Source organism: Culex pipiens, chromosome 2 (assembly GCF_016801865.2).
Source record: "Culex pipiens pallens isolate TS chromosome 2, TS_CPP_V2, whole genome shotgun sequence".
Classification (NCBI taxonomy): domain Eukaryota; kingdom Metazoa; phylum Arthropoda; class Insecta; order Diptera; family Culicidae; genus Culex; species Culex pipiens.
Genome location: NC_068938.1, coordinates 43,886,910 through 43,899,190, shown reverse-complemented (window position 1 = coordinate 43,899,190; position 12,281 = coordinate 43,886,910).

The window sequence follows — 12,281 nt, the reverse complement described above, 5'->3', positions numbered from 1 at the left end:
CGGTGTGTTTTGCATGACATTAAGCTCAATTACTGCACGTTGGATAAGACCTTTGAAATGTTTGGTCATAACAAGAGATTTGTTACCTAATTAAAATTATGCGTAATCGGTATCAGTTTGCTGAAAAAATATCATGTCATTGCAATTTATTTCGTTGCAATGTAAAAATAAAACAAAAACAGCTGAGACTTTGATTTGAAGACAATTGAAGAACTTATTGGATCAAATTTGGGAACATGAAATAATAAAGCTTAAAAGCAACGTATAAGTTGTGATTTATAACACAAACCATCAAAATTGTATGCGCTTTTCAAATTCGTGGGGAAGCATGAATTTTGACAACAATATATCAAAATTTTTATTAAAATACTTTTCTAATGCATGAAACTTTTCATTTAATTAACTTAAATTTATTAACATTTAATGGAAATGTAATAAATATAATTAAATAAATAAATTTTAATTCATTTGCACAATTTTAGGCTGACATTTGTTAGCAATACACTGACTATCGAAGTAAATCCGGTTTTTTAATCAACAATTCTCGAGAAACTCTTTTTCAAAGCAGTTTTTTTCCATACTACCAAACCAGGGCCAAACCAAAAAAAAAAAAAATTAAAAGTTGTGCAATTCTTTTTGAATTATGAAGCAGCCATTTTGTGTCATTGGTTCACCGTTACAAGTCTTCATACAATTTTGGCAGCTGTTCATACGTCCCGCCCGTGTGGATCAATCGGACCGCGCACTGGGTTCACAATCCTAAATCTAAAATTCTTTGTGTAAATATGGGTATTCGGCGCCGTCGCTCCGTGCCATACTTTCATACACTTAGGAGCCCAGGGCGGCGAAGTCCTTGCAGATAAAAAGGAAGACACTAGTGGTTGGTACTTGCAATGGTGGCCGACAGCTATAAAGTCAACTTCGTTCATACAAAAACGCTACGTAAATATTTGAAACTCTGTAACTTTTGAAGGAATTTCCAGATCCAGATTTGGTGTCTTCGGCAAAGTTGTAGGTATTGAAGAGGACTATTCAGAAAAAAAGGTACGCGGATTTTTATCTGGAATTAACATTTCAACATTTCAAATGGGCGTTATTTTGAATATTTGAAATGTGTTTGAAATTGATTCCAAAATTTAAAAAAAATATATTTTGAATGGGCATGAAATTGTACAAATGTTTTATTTTTCAACATTGAAAATTGGACCGTTAGTTGCTGAGGCATCAGAAACTTGGAAATGTTTGGATTAGACTTAAAAAAAAAGCTTCAGTTTTCTTGTTCCCTAATAAAATCGGTGTGCCTAGCAACTAATTTCGCATTAGTGTATACTATTTGTGATACAGTTCACTATACCACAAATAATTTTTGCTGTGTGGGGAATTAGGGGTTAGGCACACTGATTTATTCGGGCTTCCTTTTCTTTTATTCGCTGAGCAACTCTCTACGAAATCGGACTATTTCGACCACTTTTGTTTTTTTTTTGTATTTTTTGATTTGGCTCAAACTTTGTGGGGGCCTTCCCTATGACCAAAGAAGCTATTTTGTGTCATTGGTTCACCAGTACAAGTCTCCATACAATTTTGGCTGCTTTCCATACAAAAATGGTACATAAATGTTCAAACAGCTATAACTTTTGAGTGAATTTTCTGATCAATTTTGTGTCTTCGGCAAAGTAGTAGGTATTGTTGAGGACTACTAAGAAATAAATAGGTACACGCGAAAAAAAATACAGATTTTTATTAATTTTTTTTTCACAAAAACTCAATTTCTCAAAAAAAAAAAATGATTTTCGAGATTTTTTGATATGTTTTAGGGGACAAAAAACCCGCAACTTTTGAGCCATAGAGAAACATGGTCAAAAAATCTGAAAAATAGTGATTTTTGGAAAAAAATTAAATTTTATTCAAAAACAAATTTGACGTTATTTTTAATGTAAAGTTGAATTTGCAATCGAAAAGTACTTTACAGTTTTTTGATAAAGGGCTCTGTTTTCAAGATATAGCCACCGAAAGTTTGATTTTAGCGAAATACTTGCAGTTTTTCGATTTTTGAAAGTAGTGACCATGAGTGACCATTTCTAAAAATATATTATTTGAAAAGTTCAGAAAATTTGCTATCAATTTGTCTATAAGACATTGAAGTTTGGACCTCAGGTTGCTGAGATACAGCGGCTTTAAGAAAAAGAAACAGGAAAATTGATTTTTTCTAAGTCTCACCCAAACAACCCACAATTTTGTAATGTCGATATCTCAGCAATTAATGGTCAGATTTTCAATGTTAAAACATAAAACATTCCTGAAATTTTCCGATCTTTTCGAAAAAATATTTTGAAAAAATTTCCTGTATGAAAAATTATATTTAGCATGTTTTTATTAATTTTGAACAGAGATTTTTTGTGATTTTTTTTATCCAACACTGCTCCTGCCCCCCTCAAATTTGGTGAGAGTTGCGGGACATAAACCTCGAAACATACACAGAAAAACTGATGGTAATATTCTTAAAGGAATGATGGCCTATTTTATTAAAAAAAGTGTAGTAAAACATTAGGAAATGGTAAATTTTCATCAAGTTCACATTTTTACACATTTTCCAACCTTTTCGAAATTTTCAACCTTCCAAAATTCAACATTTTTTTCCTGTGAATTTGCAACGATCCAATTAAAATTTTTAAAATACATCATTTTTTTTATTGGAAATTTAGCTTTCTTGTAGCCACCTCAAAAACGGAAATTTCTGTCACTTTTCTCCCTCCAGACCACTTTGAAAATCTCTCTACCGTAACGGGTCAACAATGTATAGCCGCCTCTCGAGGGCATGCTTCCGGGGTGAGGAGGCAAGCTTTTGTTTGATTATGAATTTTAAATATACCTGCCAGTGGCAGCCAGACCGTGTCATCGGAAATTAACTTGGGTAACGCACCAAGTGCTGTTGATTTGGTCCTTTCTATGGGTATTCCGCCACAATTTGTTCGTTTTTTGTTGAATTTGTGTGGGTTTGAATTTTGCGAATGATTTTAATTTTTTTTTCACTGCTTGTTAATTTGTTGGATACTTTCCACCGCAAAAAAATACAGTACTGAAAAATACTTTTCAATATTCATTTGAGTTTTTCCAGCACATGTTTTGGAGTTTTACTAATCTCAACGTCATTACCAAAAAGTAAATATCGTCGTGATCGTGCTATCTTGTCGCATGTTGATTCTGGGCAACTTTCACTGTCTCAGCTTTTGACCTTCACAGTTACCCAAAATTAGATTTCAATCATGAGATATTGACAAGAATGTCTGCAAGTTTCGTTTTTGAATTATCAAAGCTGGAAAAGTTTCCACTAATGAAGAGATGAAGATGATAATGAATGCTAGAGAAACACCGTAAAACATGCTTACACGTTCCGTTAACACACACTCTAAACAACTTTCTCTAATGGAAACAAAAGCAAAACGGCTTGAGTCGCGCTTTATCTCTTATCACACACTGTGCGCGAAAAAGCATTCCTAAAATGCCACCCCCTTCTCCTAAACTAATACAAGTTCACTTTCCTTTCAAAGCAACAATTTACACTTATGACTCTTTTTTTCTCCCCCTCTTTCACTCTCATGAAGCTTCTCAAAAGCCCGGGAAATTCCTGGAAAAGCGCTTCTCGCACAAAAGCAAAGACCTCCAACTGAGTTGCCACTTTTCGGGTGGCCTCGTGACGAAGAGGGAGGGGGTGTGAATGCGAATTGTCTTGCATTGTTTTACCACCCACTCATCCACCCATCCATCCACCCTGGGGACCACCCACGGGGAGACGCGACGCGCTGCATAACAATAATCATAATGCAAAAGTTGCAAATCCTTTGTTTAACTTTGCGCCATTATCCGCTTTTAATGGTTGTCTGTCTCCGGTCCTGGTAGTTGTAGTTGCTGGGTGGGTGTGGGTTGATGTGTGTGTGCGTTTTCCCTTTAACCGACGCACAAGTTTGTGAAGCGCGGGTTGCAATCGCTTTTGTGAAAGGAATAAAGTTTTTTGAAAGAGATCTTGCTGGTGAAGCTGGAAGGGAACTATAGTCCAAGACGAAACCCTATCAAACATAGTTTAAATCAAGTGGATTCCTAGCAGTAAATGTCGATTCTAGAAAATGTACTCAGTGTAACAAAACTTTGCACAAAAAAATCAGTTTGTTTTTAAATATATATTTGAGGCACCTATAGATTTTTTTAAATTGAAAGTTTGTCTGAGCAATTAAACAAGCTGGTCAAAATTCACAGCGATTTAAAATATAGTTTGCAATCAAAAGTTCTTTACAAACATTTCGACAACGTTCACCGTTTAATTGCAAATATTTTTTTCGAAAAGGTTAATACTGTCTTTTACTGAGTTTCTCTTGTTTACTTATGTTAAAAATGCCATATTTTGCACAACATTGTGATATTTTTTTTATTGATTTCAGTTAAACCTTGCAAAGAACAAAAATATTTTTATAAAATGCTGGAAAATCTACTGTCCCTATTTTGTATATAAATGGAGGTAGAAATAAAAAAAATAGTTTTGCAAAAGACAAATATTCTATACTTATCTAAATTTAATGTTGACTCGATGTAAATTTCCATGTTTTCTTTTTTTTCAAATCCGTATTTATTTTTTATTTTTCTAGTTATATAAAAAATAAATAAATATTGAAAATTTAATATAGGACATTAATTGAATCTGAATCAAATTGAATAACAATGTGATTGATTCAAAATCCAAAGCGCAGCAAAAAAAATCCAATAAAAAAAATATGTCCTCATACCGATTGTAAGCTGGATTATTACTAATTTATGGTAATCATGTAAATCTTTGTTTTCAAGCTTAAAACAGTTACAAATGAATAGAAAAATGAATTTAATTACAAAATGATACGGAAAATTGACCTCCTGATTTGGATATACTTTAAATGGAAAAATAAAATTGTGTAAATCTTGCCTTAAGAGCGAGTCCACGAAAAGGGCATACCCCTTTGCATGGGACGTCGTTTGACTTCACCAATCTGCCTGAAATTTTCAGGAGTTGTTTGTATATATAAAACTAGCATCTGGCCAAAATATGAGCACTCTAGGTCAACGGGAAGTGGGACAAATCGGGACACAAAGTTTGAAGGTTGAAAAACGTCAAAAATCTTAAAAAGGCTATTACTTAGGCAAAATTCAATTAAATTTCAAAATTCAAAATGCATCTGAAAGGGCTTAAAAAATGCAACAAAATGTAGGAAGAAACATCCCAATTGGTTAAATCTAAAGGAAGTTATTGGCATTTTAGTGAAAAATAGAATAATTTTTAAACTCAAATAAAAAAGTGTTCCATCCAGATATCAACTCGGTTCGACCTGCAGCTTGTAGGGGACATCTGGGACTACCATCTGAGACTGAGAACTTTTTAAGGCAGTTTAACATATTAAATAGACACTTTGACTTTTTGTGAATTTTTTGGTTGAAAAATTTTCTTTTTGGTTTAGATAAAATTTTCCGGTGATAATTTTAATAATATTCGTGTTCCTGCGACAATTTCACAATAGAAACATACACAAAAATGTTTATTTCCATCCATTTTAACCCTTTAAAAAATGAAAGTTAAAAAAAATAAGAAGCTGCTTTTTTTCTGGTGTCATTTAGTATCCTTGGAAACGAACTTGATTTTCAGTAAATGTGAATTGAAGATTTTTTTAATTTCATATTTTAAAGGGTTAAAATGGATGAAAATAAACATTTTTATGCATGTTTCTATTGTGAAATTGTCTCAGGAACACGAATATGGGTCATTCCACCTGAAGTGTGCAAGAAATAATGCAAATTTGAAAATTACCATCTCCGATTCTGCTCAAATTTGGCAGAGCTGTTGAGACTATCAAAACATGCAAAAATCCCGAATTTCATCAAAATCGGACCACCCCCTCCATTTTTGTACCCTCCCAAAAAATCGACTTTTTGGTGATTTTTGAGGAAAACACCTATCTTTGAACGGCGATAGCTCAGGAACCACAAATCTTAGAGGGTCGGTCTTAGACTCAAATTTGAAGGAAATTGGACGTCCATTTCCGTGATCAAAATTTAGATTAAAATATTTTTTTCTACCTGTATTGCGCAATTGAAAAGTTTAAATGGCCGTATCTCAAAACAGCCCTATTTATTTTTTAAATTTGACCTAGCCATCGTATTCTCCGTCCAATTTTTCATAAGAATCACCTATCGACAGAAAGGAATATGTTTCGTTCCAGAGATATCGATTTTTAAAGTTTTAAGCAGTGTTGGAATTCGAGCGAGAAGAAGGAAAGCATTTCTCACTCGCGATCGAGGAAGAAGGAAAGCATTTCTCACTCGCGATCGAGGAAGAGAACTTGTATTACTTTTCTCTTCTCGCTCGCGCTCGCATTTTCGTTCGCGTTCTCGCTCTCGCCGCGAGCGCTCGCGAGCGCCTCGTGCTAGCCGTTCGTCCAAAGCTAGCAATTTGTTTATTTGGCTTCTGAATACGAACCAGGCGATGGAATAGAGGTGTAACTTCAATCGTTGTGTTGTTTTTTTTTCGTTTCTGACACGTTCAACTTCTCGCGAACGGGCAATTCTGGCTCGCGAGAAAGCCCGTTCGCGAACGGAGGAGAGCACGGGAAATCGGTGAGTTTCTCTCGGCAGCTCGAGACTCGCGGCGAGAACTCGAGAGAGAGAAATTTTTCTCGCGAGAGCGCGATAAATACCAACACTGGTTTTAAGTATTTGAGATTACATACATCAGCTACACTCGCCGCATCTGTTAGAAGCACACAGGCGCGCTGTTAAATAATTACTACCTGACAATTTATTGAAATAAGATTTCATAAATAATCTTTAGCAAATTTATCTGAAATTTATTTTATACCGCTTTAGAAATATTAGTGTACGGTGAATTTGTGTGCTAGCCTACAGGACAGAACAAGAACGACACGCAATACAGGGCAGAATGGAATTCCCGTAAAGCTAGCAGAAAATTGCAATTGGTCTTGTAGTAACACTTGAGACAATGTCTACAATACATTATCTGGTTAAAAAATATGAAAAAAAAAAACTCATTGATATGTTGCATACTCGCGAAGAACGATTAAGGAGGAGGGTTTCCGAAACGTATAAAACTAAAAAATGTAAGAAAATCACGAATTTTGATCTGATTTATTATCTGATAAAGATCAAATTCAGTAGTGTTGATTTCGACACCGGCCGAACAATAATCTTTTTTTTGTATGTTAATCATTTCGAATTCTTGGAAAACAAGAATTGAATATGATTCAAATAATCGTAAGGCAGATTTTGGGGGTTTTTGCTGAATGGCACTATTTTGCTACTGCACATGGCAAAAACCTTAGAGCCCATGAACATTATTTCATCTGCTACATCCAGCACTACATTTATTCTAGTTCAAATAAAAGAAGAAATAAAAGAAATAATTTGATAAGGTGAAGTAGCAGGAAAAAGATAAAAATAATAGAAGAATGATGAATTTTCGAAAATTGTGTTGTAAAAACTCTGTAGCATTTGCAAATAAACGTCAAAAGTTCGACTTTACTAAATATGGTTCAATGACACTGAGATCAGTAAAAACAGTGCATTAAAAATAATCCAATAAATATTCCTTAAACAAAAAATTGATTGTATTAGTTATTTCAAAATCGCATAAAATTATAAAAATAATTCATCTCCAATAACACCAGGTAGTAATTATTCATCAGCACGACTGTGTGCTTCTAGCAGATGCGGCGAGTGTAGCTGATGTAGGTAATCTCAAATACTCAAAACTTTAAAAATCGATATCTCTGGAACGAAACATATTCCTTTTTGTCGATAAGTGATTCTTATGTAAAATTGGCCGGGGAACACGATGGTGATGTCAAATTAAAAAAATAAATAGGGCTGTTTTGAGATACGGCCATTTAAAGTTTTCAATTGCGCAATACAGGTAGAAAAAAATAATTAATCAAAATTTTGATCACAGAAATGGATTCTACGTCCAATTTCCTTCAAATTTGAGTCTAAGACCGACCCTCTAAGATTTGTGGTTCCTGAGCTATCGTCGTTCAAAGATAGGTGTTTTCCTCAAAAATCGCCAAAAAGTCGATTTTTTGGGAGGGTACAAAAATGGAGGGGGTGGTCCGATTTTGATGAAATTCGGGATTTTTGCATGTTTTGATAGTCTCAACAGCTCTGCCAAATTTGAGCAGAATCGGAGATGGTAATTTTCAAATGCTGTTCCGCTTCAGATGGAATGACCCATATGATAAAATTATCACCAGAAAATGGGATCTAAGGGGTCTCCCGAGCAAAAAATTACAAACAAAAATTCACTAAAAGTAAAAGTGTCTATTTAATATGTTAAACTGCCTTACCCAAAGCGTTCTCAGTCTCAGATGGTAGTCCCAGATGTCCCCTACAAGCTGCATGTCGAACCGAGTTGATATCTGGATGGAACACTTTTTTATTTGAGTTTGAAAATTATGCTATTTTTTCACTAAAATGCCAATAACTCCTTTTAGATTCAACCAATTGGGATGCTCTACCCAGCATTTTGTTGCATTTTTTAAGCCCTTTCAGATGCATTTTGAATTTTGAACCTTCAAACTTTGTGTCCCGATTTGCCCCACGTCCCGTTGACCTAGAGTGCTCATATTTTGGCCAGATGCTAGTTTTATATGTACAAACAACCCCTGAAAATTTCAGGCAGATTGGTGAGGTCGATGCGAGATGGGTATGCTTTGCTCGTGGACTCGCTCTTAAATTATTACGGTAATAAGTCAGAGTGGTGAATTTAGATCATATAATTAAAGAGCGGGACTGATCTGCATTTTTTTTATGGGACTCACTTTACAAAAATTGTTACACAGTGGTAAATAATATAAGCGTAATAAGTAATACAACAAACGAAATTAATTCGATATTATACTCAAAAGTGCTTGATACTAATCCAATCAACAATGTATTTTTGTCAAGTTTGATTCTTACGAAAATAATATTTTTATGATTTGAGCAACATTATCACTGATGGAAAAAACTTGTACAATTGATTGAAAACTTATTTTAATACATTTTATAACTTTTATTTTCGCACTTTGAATCAGTTAGAGCACTGTTAGCTGACTATTTGCAAATCTTTAACATTGTTATTTTTATTGGAAAAAGACAAACAAGTTTAGGAAAAATGTTCTTTCATAAATTCATTACAATTATTTTGGTATTAGCATAACTGTACTGTTTTATAAGGCGTTTAATTAAATTTTGAATTATAATTTTGAAGGTTAGGCTTGGAAATTGCAATTTAGTTATTTAGCCTCCTCTCTCCCCCTCGACTTTGACCAGAGTCGAGGTACAACAACTTTAAATGAAATTTGTATCAGCCTTAACACATTTCGAATGCAAAATCGATTATTTGAAATTAATTATGTTTCGGTTTTTGTTTCGAAAACAATTTTGATTACAAAAACAAAAATAAAAGATCTCAGGAATCTGATTTTTGAATAATTTGAAAGCTTTTTACATCATCGAGCCATATTTTTAAAACCAAAATTACGAATCTTTTCAAAAGTTGAGCCTGATTTTCAAATTTTGAAAATATTTTTTTTCAGAGAGATAAGCCACTATTTTTTTCTAAAAAAGTTTTGATACTAGTTTCAAACCGAATCCCCGATTCATCTCAGTTGCAGATTCAATTTAAATTAAGCTTACAGTTGACACCTAAACATCCAGACATGGAAATCCAATTTAAATTTTCATCCATTTTGCGTGCTTGGAAATTTAAGTGATAAGATATGTGAAGTGGGTAATTCTCTGCCAACTCATACAGCAGTTGCCCCGACCCCTCTTCGATTTGCGTGAAACTTTGTCCTAAGGGGTAACTTTTGTCCCTGATCATGAATCCGAGGTCCGTTTTTTGATATCTCGTGAAGGAGGGGCGGTACGACCCCTTTTTTTTTGAACATGCGAAAAAAGAGGTGTTTTTCAATAATTGGCAGCCAGAAACGGTGATGAGATAGAAATTTGGTGTCAAAGGGACTTTTATGTAAAATTAGACGCTCGATTTGTTGGCGTACTCAGAATTCCGATTAAACTTTTTTTCATCGAAAAAAACACTAAAAAAGTTTTAAAAACTCTTTAATTTTCCGGTACTCGACCGTAAATTTTTTGGAACATGTCATTTTAAGGGAAATTTAATGTTCTTTTCAAATCTACATTGACCCAGAAGGGTCATTTTTTCATTTAGAACAAAATTTTTCATTTTAAAATTTCGTGTTTTTTCTACCTTGGCAGGGTTATTTTTTAGAGTGTTATAATGTTCTACAAAGTTGTAGAGCAGACAATTACAAAAAAATTGATATATAAACATAAGGGGTTTGCTTATAAACATCACGAGTTATCGCGATTAAACAAAAAAAAAAGAAAAAGTTACTTTTTGCGTTTCTCTTTGTTTCGTCGTCCGTGTCTGTCGCAGGTGACGATGAACGGCCGTGATCGACGAAGACCAACTTTTTCAAAACTTTTTTGCGTAAAATCGCGATAACTCGTGATGTTTATAAGCAAACATCTTATGTTTATGTATCAAAATTTTTGTAATTGTCTGCTCTACAATTTTGTAGAACATTTTTGTTTTCTAAAAAATAACCCTGCAAAGTTAGAAAAAACACGAAATTTTACGTTTTTAAATACCTGGGCAAAAAGTTAGTTTGATCCACGAGAACAAAAATTACGAAATACCATACATTTTTGGCAGGTTGCTCAAACGAAACCATAACAACGTTTTTGCTTAGGTATTTAAAAACGTGGGTTTTATAGAAAACCTGGATGTATGGGTATCAAAAGATCGGAAATTTTATGCCCTTTCTGATGCCACATAAGTTGACTTGTGAATTGTGGACCGGTTCAGATGCCGGCGGATTTTCCGACGACGTAATTCCGGGTTGGTACGAAATTCCAACGAAAAATCTATTCTATCGATACAAATACCCCCAAAACGGTATTATACCCACTCCAAAATGTTTATTTAGCAATTCTATGGTAATATATTGACATTTAGTTGAATTAAAAGTTTGCAAAATTAAGTTTAGATAAGTTTTATATAGAATTTCCAGAGTTATATAAACTTTTATACTAAGTAGTTAGTAAACTTTATATTCAATCCAAATTATTTTTTTAATCAGTCAAGGATGCCTATTTGGAGTTGGGAGACTGGATTTATGGTGATTTGTCAACAAATAACATTATTTATGTTAATTTTTCGAAAGGTGTACAAAGTTTTTTGCACCTTTTTTATTTTCGTAATAGTATTTGTTATATAACTTTTTATAGAAATCATCTTTTCATGAGCTTTTAGTAGCAAAATGTCTGGCATGAGTATCTGAACAAAACGTAGTACTTGGTTTCTGTCAACATTAAATTGTTTAGATGTTTCATCACAATAAGTGCATAGTGCCCAAGGGGTGTAAATACTTTTTTTACATACTGTACCTCATGAACACGACAAAAATAAAACAAAATCCATAAAAAGAATGTGTGCTTAACCCTCTAAGCGCAATTTAAAATATTTAAATATGTTGTGCCTTCTTTTAGGATAGTGTCAAACTTTGACTTAGATTTTTTTGGTAAAAAATAGATTTTTGAAAAACATTAAAAGTTTAGTCGATCAACTTTTAAAAATTCATTCGAGATTGTAAGATCAGAATGGGATCAATAATAATAAACATTTGATCATTAAAAAAATACTTATCGTTTTTGCAATGAAGTGCAATGAAAATGCATCAATGGCATATAAAAAACCTCCACGACACAAGTACACACTTTCAACGACTCTCCAATTTGACAGTTCAATTTTTTACGCTCGAATACTAACCTAAACCAATCAACATTTTCTGGTCAACCACCAATCACCCAAAACAGGCACTCCTGAAATGAATTTTTTTTTCTGTTTTCCAAAAAAATTGGGCTACGGGCCTGCTCTCAATCTTCATTCGCTTTTTATAAAGGATCGACACAAGAAAAAAAAACCTTTTCGAAACAGGACCTTTCGGTGATCCGAACCTAGTAGTACATATTGAAATACCCCAAAATGGAGGGCTGCCTTACCTTTCCAAGATTAAGGACGCACACAAATTGAACCATTCACGGGGGCTTCTGATCCCGGGGGATCTTTGAGGACAGGACAGGAAGTGTGTTGTTTGGAGGAATTAAATTAAAAATTTCGACAGGTCTCCACTTTGATGTTTCTGGCGCTTATCTTTCGAGGGGGTGGATAGAAAACTAATTTGCTTGAT